The sequence below is a fragment of the Piliocolobus tephrosceles genome, chromosome 6 (genome assembly GCF_002776525.5).
Source record: "Piliocolobus tephrosceles isolate RC106 chromosome 6, ASM277652v3, whole genome shotgun sequence".
Taxonomy (NCBI): domain Eukaryota; kingdom Metazoa; phylum Chordata; class Mammalia; order Primates; family Cercopithecidae; genus Piliocolobus; species Piliocolobus tephrosceles.
Genome location: NC_045439.1, coordinates 91,018,997 through 91,027,725, shown reverse-complemented (window position 1 = coordinate 91,027,725; position 8,729 = coordinate 91,018,997).

The window sequence follows — 8,729 nt, the reverse complement described above, 5'->3', positions numbered from 1 at the left end:
GAGGGGTGACCTCTGGACTGAATCCAACTTTTGCCTGGAGTTGTGGAAGGAAGAGGCTGCCGCTCTATAGCAGTTTGGCAATGGGAGAAGTGAACACAGCATGCTGCTGATCTCTGCAGAGTTTTGTGGAGTGCAGGACTTGGAGGCTGGCCGACTCAGTGGTGGGAATTTTTAGGGATTAAAAAACCTTTAGAAGCATGGTCCCTGGAGGGAGGCTGTTGCTGACTGGCTGGCCTTCGGAAGCACGTGTACTGACAGAAGGAAGTTGTCACTGAAGGGCTGGGGCAGCTTTAAAAGCAGTTCTCACTTATTACTATGAACAAAGAACAGTAAGTCTTTTCCTTTCTAGGAAATACTTCTAAAAACTCTTTCTAGAGCAATTAATTCTCAGTAGGATGCCTTATTTATTTAAATATAGCATGAATCAGATCAAATCACTTGAAAGGCTTTTTATTACAGCTCATTGCAGCCTTGACCTCCCAGGGCCAAGCAATCCTCCTACCTCAGCCTCCCCAGGAGCTGGGACCACAGGCACGCACCACCATGCCCAACTAATTTTTTTATTTTTTGTAGAGACAGGGTCTGACTATGTTTCCCAGGCTGACCTTAAAATCCTAGGCTCAAGAGATCCGCCCACCTCAGGAGTGTCAGAGCATTTGAACCAGAGCCACTTCATCTTGAACAGGGGCTGGGTAAAATAAGTCTGAGACCTGCTGGGCTACATTCCCAGGAGGTTAAGCATTCTTAGTCACAGGATGAGAAAGGAGGTCGTCAGGACTGGTATCACAAGATAAAGGTCACAAAGACCCTGCTAATAAAACAGGATGTGGTAAAGAAGTTGGCCCAAACCCTCCAAAACCAAGATGGCGGTGGAAGTGACCTCTGGTCGTCCTCACTGCTCACTCCTCATTATGTGCTAATTACAATGCATTAGCATGCTAAAAGCCCCTTCCACCAGCATCAATACAGTTTACAGATGCCATGGCAACATCAGAAAGTCATCCTATATAGTCTAAAAGGGGGAGAAACCCTCAGTTGCAGGAATTGCCCACCCTTTCCCAGAAAACTCGTGAATAATCCACCCATTGTTTAGTATGTAATGATGAAATAACCATAAGTATATTCAGCCGAGCAGCCCATGTCGCTGCTCCTCCTATGGAGTAGTCATTCTTTTGTTATCTTACTTCTCTAATAAACTTGCTTTCACTTTACTCTATGGATTCACTCCGAATTCTTAATTGCGCAAGGTCCAGTAACTGCCTCTTGGGTTCTGGGTCAGGACCCTTTCCAGTAACAAACGTGCTGGGATTACAAGCATGAGCCACTGCACCCAGCCTTAGAATTTGCATTTTTAACGAGTTTCCAGGTGATGCTGCTGTTCTAAGGACCACACTCTGAGAACTACTAGAATCCAGCATGATAGGATTTGTACTTAATTATTGGTTAAGAAAATATTTACAAAATAGGATACTAGTGAGTCCAAAAATGCTGTAAAATGAATTTGTAGAATGGCTTATTAATCATAAACATTAGAAAAGAACCATCAATGTGTAGGTGAAATATATTTATTTCTTTTACAGATAATGGTTAGAAAGTATAAATTCCAGGATATATTGCAGTAATTCTTCCTCTCTTCTCCTCTCCTTTTCCCTACCACCTGCCTACTCCCCAGAAATTTGTGGCCTACTCCATGTTGGGTAATTTCATACCAGATATTTGTCAAGGACTCTCCTAGTTTTGCGATGCTGTATTTGTTGCAGATCCTGACTGGGCACATGAACTCTTCTAGTCAAAGTATAAGCCACGTCAACAAGCTGATGTAATTTGCAAATACAGGAGGCAAGCAAGTTTATGAAACAATTGATGAGTGGTGTTTGTGTTTCTGTATGTCTCTGTGTGTGTGAGAAAGAGAAAGACTGACTTGTGAAATTACCCTAAAACTGTTCCCTTTTACATCAGTTGAAGTGCTGGATACTGTCAGGCCATTCTGGTTCTTTTAAAATAAACCATTTTGCTGGAGAAATATACGCTGTCTTCAGAAGAAAAGTTGTGCTTGCTTGTGCTTGCATTGAGACATTCTGAGGGAAGGGCACTGGTTCTAAATATGTGGAAGAGAAATGAAAACACTTCCTGTGTTTCTAAAGATAACAATTTTTACAAAGAAAATTCTTACTAAAAAAATTAAAAACCAAGGTGTACTGTTATACATAAAAGGCATTTTTATGCATGATTCAGGGCCTGGAATGAATCAAGCTTCAGTACACATTGAATGAATGATGCCATTTCCCATACATTTCCAAGAGGCTTTTTATTAACGTGCTCATGTGGAAAATCCTTTCAGTAAAGAATAAAACATTCTGTTTCTCCAGATGATTACTAGCTAGTATTTATTGAGAGCTCAGTATGTTCTAGGCTCATATAATCCTCACATTAATATTATGAGGTAAGTAATAAATCATCCTTACTTTACAGGTGAGGAAGCACAGAGAGGTTAAATAATGTCCCTGTGTCACAGCTAGTAGCAGGTGGAGCTAAAATTCAAGCTCAAGTAAACAAGTGTCACAGATACGTGTCGAACCACTACACCCTCATCCTCCCAAAAGCCTAAAGATTTGACGCCCTTAATCACTTTCTCAGCGTTTTGTTGTTGTTGTTGTTGAGAAAAACAAAATGTGTGTAATACCCTGTGTACTACCATTTAATTTTTTTATTTGCTCACTTGTTTATTGTCTGTTTCCTCTACTAGAGTATAAGCTCCAAGAGGACAGGAGCTTTGTCTGTTCACTGCTGCATCCCGCAGAACCAAATTGAATGTTTAGAACCAGAAACATTTGTTGAATTAATGAATGCGTGGGTAAATTCTATCCATCAGTCAGCTTGGCAAATAAGGTCTGTTTAAGGGAATGTGGGCCAGGCGCGGTGACTCACGCCTGTAACCCCAACATTTCGGGAGGCCAAGCCAGGTGGATCACCTGAGGTCAGGAGTTCGAGACCAGCCTGGCAAACATGGTGAAACCCCCGTCTCTACTAAGAATACAAAAATTACCTGGACATGGTGGTAGGTGCCTGTAATCCCAGCTACTCAGGGAGCTGAGCCAGGAGAATCGGTTGAACCTGGGAGGTGGAGGTTGCAGTAAGCCGAGATCATGCCACTGCACTCCAGCCTGGGTGACAGAGGGAGACTCTGTCTCAAAAAAAAAAAAAAAAAAGAATGTGTTTTTTTTTATTGTTCATTAATTATGCATCAAATGGTTTTGTTTTTTTTTTTTTTCCACCTGAGAGATAGAGTCTCACTATGTTGTACAGGCTGGTCTTGAACTCCTGGCCTTAGGCGATTGCCCAGTGACCTCAGTGTGCTCTTTTTAAATTGTTTTATTTATTTACTTATTTATTCTCGAGACAGAGTCTCATTCTGTTGCCCAGGCTGGAGTGCAGTGGCGTGATCTCAGCTCACTGCAACTTCCACCTCCTAGGCTCAAGCGATTCTCCTACCTCAGCCTCTAGAGTAGCTGGGACTACAAGCGCCCACCACCATGCCTGGCTAATTTTTGTAGTTTTTCAGTAGAGATGGGGTCTCGCCATGTTGGCCAGGCTGGTCTTAAACTCCTGACCTCAGGTATCCACTCACCTCGGACTTCCAAAGTGCTGGGATTACAGGCATAAGGCACCATGCCTAGCCTTAGTCTGCTCTTTACATATATCTTTTCTTAAATGATTCTGAGAAGTTGATAGTGCTGAAATGGCTCATATGGGAGTGGCAAGAAATTAGAAACTAATTAGAAGCTTCCTAATTAGAAACTAATATGTCAACTGGAATATCACTGAGAGGAAGAATCAGTAAATAAAATTCTCTTCAAAAGACAAATGGAGAGAATATATTGATCATATATAAAGGATTTGTATCTAGAATATATAAATAATTTCTTCAAAAAAGAAAAATATAGAACTCTATCAAATAAGTAGTCAAGAGTCATATACAGACATTTCATAATATAGAACTTACAAACGACCACGTTTCTGAAAAGTTGCTTATTCTCATATGTAATCAGGAGCATAACATTTCACATCCACTAGGCAAAAATTTACAAAGTTAGAGGATGCCACATGTGGATGACTAGACCTCCCATCCTCTCTTGGTGGGAGGGTACATTGGTGCCCTTCCTTTGGAAAATGACTTGGCATTACCTGGTGAAGCTGAACAGGCAGATCCCTAATGACTCAGCAATACTCAGATGGGGCCGTGGACCAGCAGCCCCTGGGAGGTTCTCACAAATGCAGAATCTCAGGTTCTACCATGAACGTACCGAGTGAAAACCTGCATCCCCGGGTGATCTGTGTACACACTGGAGATTGAGAAGCCTTTTCTGGAGCAGTGGCTTTCAATTTCTAAGTGCCCATTGGAACCCCCTCCAGACTGATTAAATTGGCATCTCTAAGGGTTGCACCCCAGGCATCAGCACTTGTAAATGCCTCTCAGATAATTTCAGTATGTTGCGAAGATTAAGAACCTTCAACCAGAAGTCCCTCATGTTGTAAGATGTACGAAACTAATAGCAAAAGCCTGGAAAACAACCTAAATGTCCACCAACAAAAGATTTCATAGACTGGGTGGGGTGGCTCACACCTGTAATCCCAGCACTTTGGGAGGCCAAGGTGGGTGGATCACGAGGTCAGGAGTTCAAGAGCAGCCTGGCCAAGATGGTGAAACCCTGTCTCACTAAAAATACAAAAATTAGCTGGGCATGGTGGCGCATGCTTGTAGTCCCAGCTACTTGGGACGCTGAGGCAAGAGGATTGCTTGAACCCAGGAGGCAGAGGTTGCAGTGAGCGGAGACCATGCCACTGCACTCTAGCTTGGTAGACTGAGTGAGACTCTGTCTCCAAAAAAAAAAAAAGAAGAAGAAAACAAATGAAAAGTACAGCAGTAGGATTATACTTGCACAAAATCTTAAAGAGCAGATTATATAGCATACATACATACACATACATATGTGATATATGCATATCCACATATATAGATATAAATATATCACATACATTTTTACTATATAGTAAAGAAAATGAGTGAGAGGAAATTCAAGATAGAGGTTACTCTGGAATACAGAAGGAAAGAGAATGTGATTGCGGGAGAACAAGAGAAAGTGAGTTTCTAAGGTCCTGGTAATATTCTATTTCAGGTTCAATAGTGGGAATATGGATTTTTTATTCCCCCTTAAACTGTAAAAATATCTTTTATCCACTTCTTTAGATAAAATGTTAAAATTTTAAATTAAAAAAAAAGTTATTTAAAGGGCATCTTTCCTGTAAGTTCTTCTGAGCCCCCCTCTTAAATATAACTCAGGCTTCATCAAACATCTTTCTCTGCTCTCTTCTGAGCTGGCTCCCCTGGCCCTTGCTTTGATACCAACACAGAGAGGGTCCACTTCTTTCCCAAACTGGCTTTTTATTTTAGGGACCCTGACCCCCTCCAGGTCCCATCCTGGAATGTGCTGGAGGGGCTCAGAAGCCACCTGTGCCTCACAGATCTATCTGCAGGGCACGTGGGAGCCTGAAGACGGGAGGTCTGGCAGGGTGGGATTCAGACAGAAGACAGTATCTGTGTAGGTCTGGAGGCCCTGGGCCCATCTCCACCCACACCCAGACAGAACCAGACAGGGCCAGGTGTGAACAAGCTGGGGCCAGCCAAATGGTAAATCATTTAGCAGCAGAGTAATGATTTTAAGTAACAACCTAGTGAGGGCACAGACAGGGTAAACTGTCTTACCCAAGAGTTTTCGAAGTGTTTTCTGTTTTGTTCTAAACCCAGACCTCGCCCATCCATTTAATGAGAAGGTCCAAGCCTCCATTACTTCTTGCAAGGCATTTATTTCTACCTACAGAATTTCACCTGATCCTTACTTGACTGTGTAGTCAAGGAATTACTACCATTTCAGAGATAAGGCACAGGCCCAAAGCTGTTAAGGGATTTGCCCAAGGTCACACAGTTTCCATGGCACAAAAACTCCCAGCTAGACCTGCTGTCTCTGCATCCAGGACTCCTTCACTGTCTTGTCTTCTTCTGGGCTTGTAAAGGCTTCTACACTCCACTCTGGTACAACCAGAGACCCCCTCCTTACTCAAAGTGTTCTAACAAGCTCGTGCCTCTCCCTAGGATTGACTGTGGGATAAATCCAAGCTCCTTAACCTCTCCATAATCTTCTCTCACAGTTCTCAGAGGCCAAAATCATTGATTTTTAAAGAACCTGTAAAAACCATCTAGTTCTATGTTCTTAATCTTTCAGAATCATTGATTCCTTCCACTGGAACTGTGGATTTCCTCCCCAGAAAAATGCCCATATATACAGGCATCCAAAGTATGGCATGCAGTTTCAAAGGGGGTCATAGATCCCAAGACTCCTGTTAAGAATTGCAGATTAGCCTGTCAATGACAGACCGGATAAAGAAAACTTGATACATGTACACCACGGACTACTATGCAGCCATAAAAAGGAATAAGATCATATCCTTTGCAGGGACATGGATGAAGCTAGAAGCCGTTATCCTCAGCAAACTAATGCAGGAACAGAAAACCAGACACTGCACATTCTTGCTTATAAGTGGTAGCTGAACAATGAGAACACATGGACACAGAGAGGGGAACAACACACACTGGGGCCTGTCAGGGGAGGGTGGCGGGGAAGGGGGAGCATTAGAAAAAAGAGCTAATGCATGCTGGGCTTAATCCCTAGGTGATGGGTTGATAGGTGCAGCAAACCACCATGACACACATTTACCAATGTAACAAACCTGCACATTCTGCACATGTACTCCAGAACTTAAAAAGTGAAAAAAAATTTTTTTTTAAGAAGTACAGATTAAATATGGTGGTTCCTCAAAAATTAAACATAGAATTACCATATGATCCAGCAATTCTATTTCTGGGCATATACCCCAAAGAATTGAGAGCAGAGTCTCAGACATATTTGCACACCCATGTTCATAGCAGCACTATTCATAATAGCCAAAAGGTGTAAATAACCCGAATGTTCATCAACAGATGAATGGATAAAGAAAATATGGTTGATATGGTTTGGCTCTGTGTCCCCACCCACATCTCATCTTGTAGCTCCCATAATTCCCACATGTTGTGGGAGGGACCCAGTGGGAGATGATTGAATCACGGGAGCTGGTCTTTCCCGTGCTCTTCTTGTGATAGTGAATGGGTCTCACAAGATCCCATGATTTTAAAAACAGGAGTTACTCTGCACAAGCTCTCTCTTTACCTGCTGCCAACCATGTATGATGTGACTTGCTCTTCTGGCCTCTCGCCATGATTGTGAGGCCTCCCCAGCCCTGTGGAACTCTAAGTCCAATAAACCTCTTTCTTTTGTAAATTGCCCAGTCTCTGTTATGTATTTGTCAGCAGCATGAAAATGGACTAATACAATGGTATATACATACAATGGAAACTTATTCAGCCTTAAAAAGGAACAAAATCTACCTTGAGGACATTATGCTAAGTGAATAGGCCAGACACAAAAGGACAAGTACACTTAATGATTCCACATATATGAGATACCTAGAGTGGTCAAATTTATAGAGACAGAAAGTAGAATGGTGGATGCCAGGGGCTTGGGTGATGGGGAAATGGGGAGTTAGTGCTGCTTAGTGGGTACACAGTTTCAGTCTGGGATGATGAGAAAGTTCTAGAGATGGATAGTGGTGATGGTTGCACAACAATGTGAATGCACTTAATGCCCCTGAACTGGCACACCTAAAAAAGGTTTAAAAGGTAGATTGTATGTTATGTATGTCTTACCATACACACATAGAAGAACTGCAGATGAAATGGACCCCTTACTTCACACATGAGGATTCTGAGGCCCAGGCAGTGGTCAAGGCCTCTGGCTGAAAAGGAACAGGGTCAGGAGCAGGTGGGCCTCCTGCACCAGGGCTGGCCCTCTGCCTGGAACCCATCCAGCAGGGCAAGCTCTAGGCAAGTTCCAGTGGGAAATGCCTGTGTCTCCTGCTGCAATCCTAGTGGGCAAAGCCTCACGTGGAAGCATTAGAGCTGGACAGAGTGAAATGCGGTATTTATTTGCACTTCATTTATTGGCTGCATAACCCTCACACACAGGGGGAAGTGATTTACCCCAATACTTGTTCTCTTTAGCAAAAGCAGCATTTTCTGGGGGAGTTAGGTAGTGCCATCCAGTGGTGTTCCAGAACAAATTATGATAACAAAAGCTCTTACTGATACCATTTTATATAACAACTACTTCACATGAATCCTGAAGAATGGGTTGGGACATTCCTCTTTGTAAAGGTGTATTAAGGAGACACTTAGAGGGCCAGGTGTGGTGGCTCATGCCTGTAATCACAGCACTTTGGGAGGCCAAGGTGGGAGGATCACTTGAGGCCAGGAGTTTGAGACTAGCCTGGGCAACAGGCTAGTGAGATTACGAAAAATAAAAAAATTAGCTGGGTGTGATGGCACATACCTGCGGTCCCAGCTACATGTGAGGCTGGGGCAGGAGGATTGCCTGAGCCCAAGAGTTTGCGGCTGCAGTGAACTATGATTGTGCTGCTGTGCTTCAGCCTGGGTGACAGAGCAAGACCCTATCTCTTAAAAAAAAAAAAAAAAATTTAAGATTTTTCAAGACACATTGTTATGTGATAAAAGGGAATACCAAATAGTTCATGTGTATGACTGCCCCCCACTGCTTCCTGCATCTCCTCCACACCCCTAA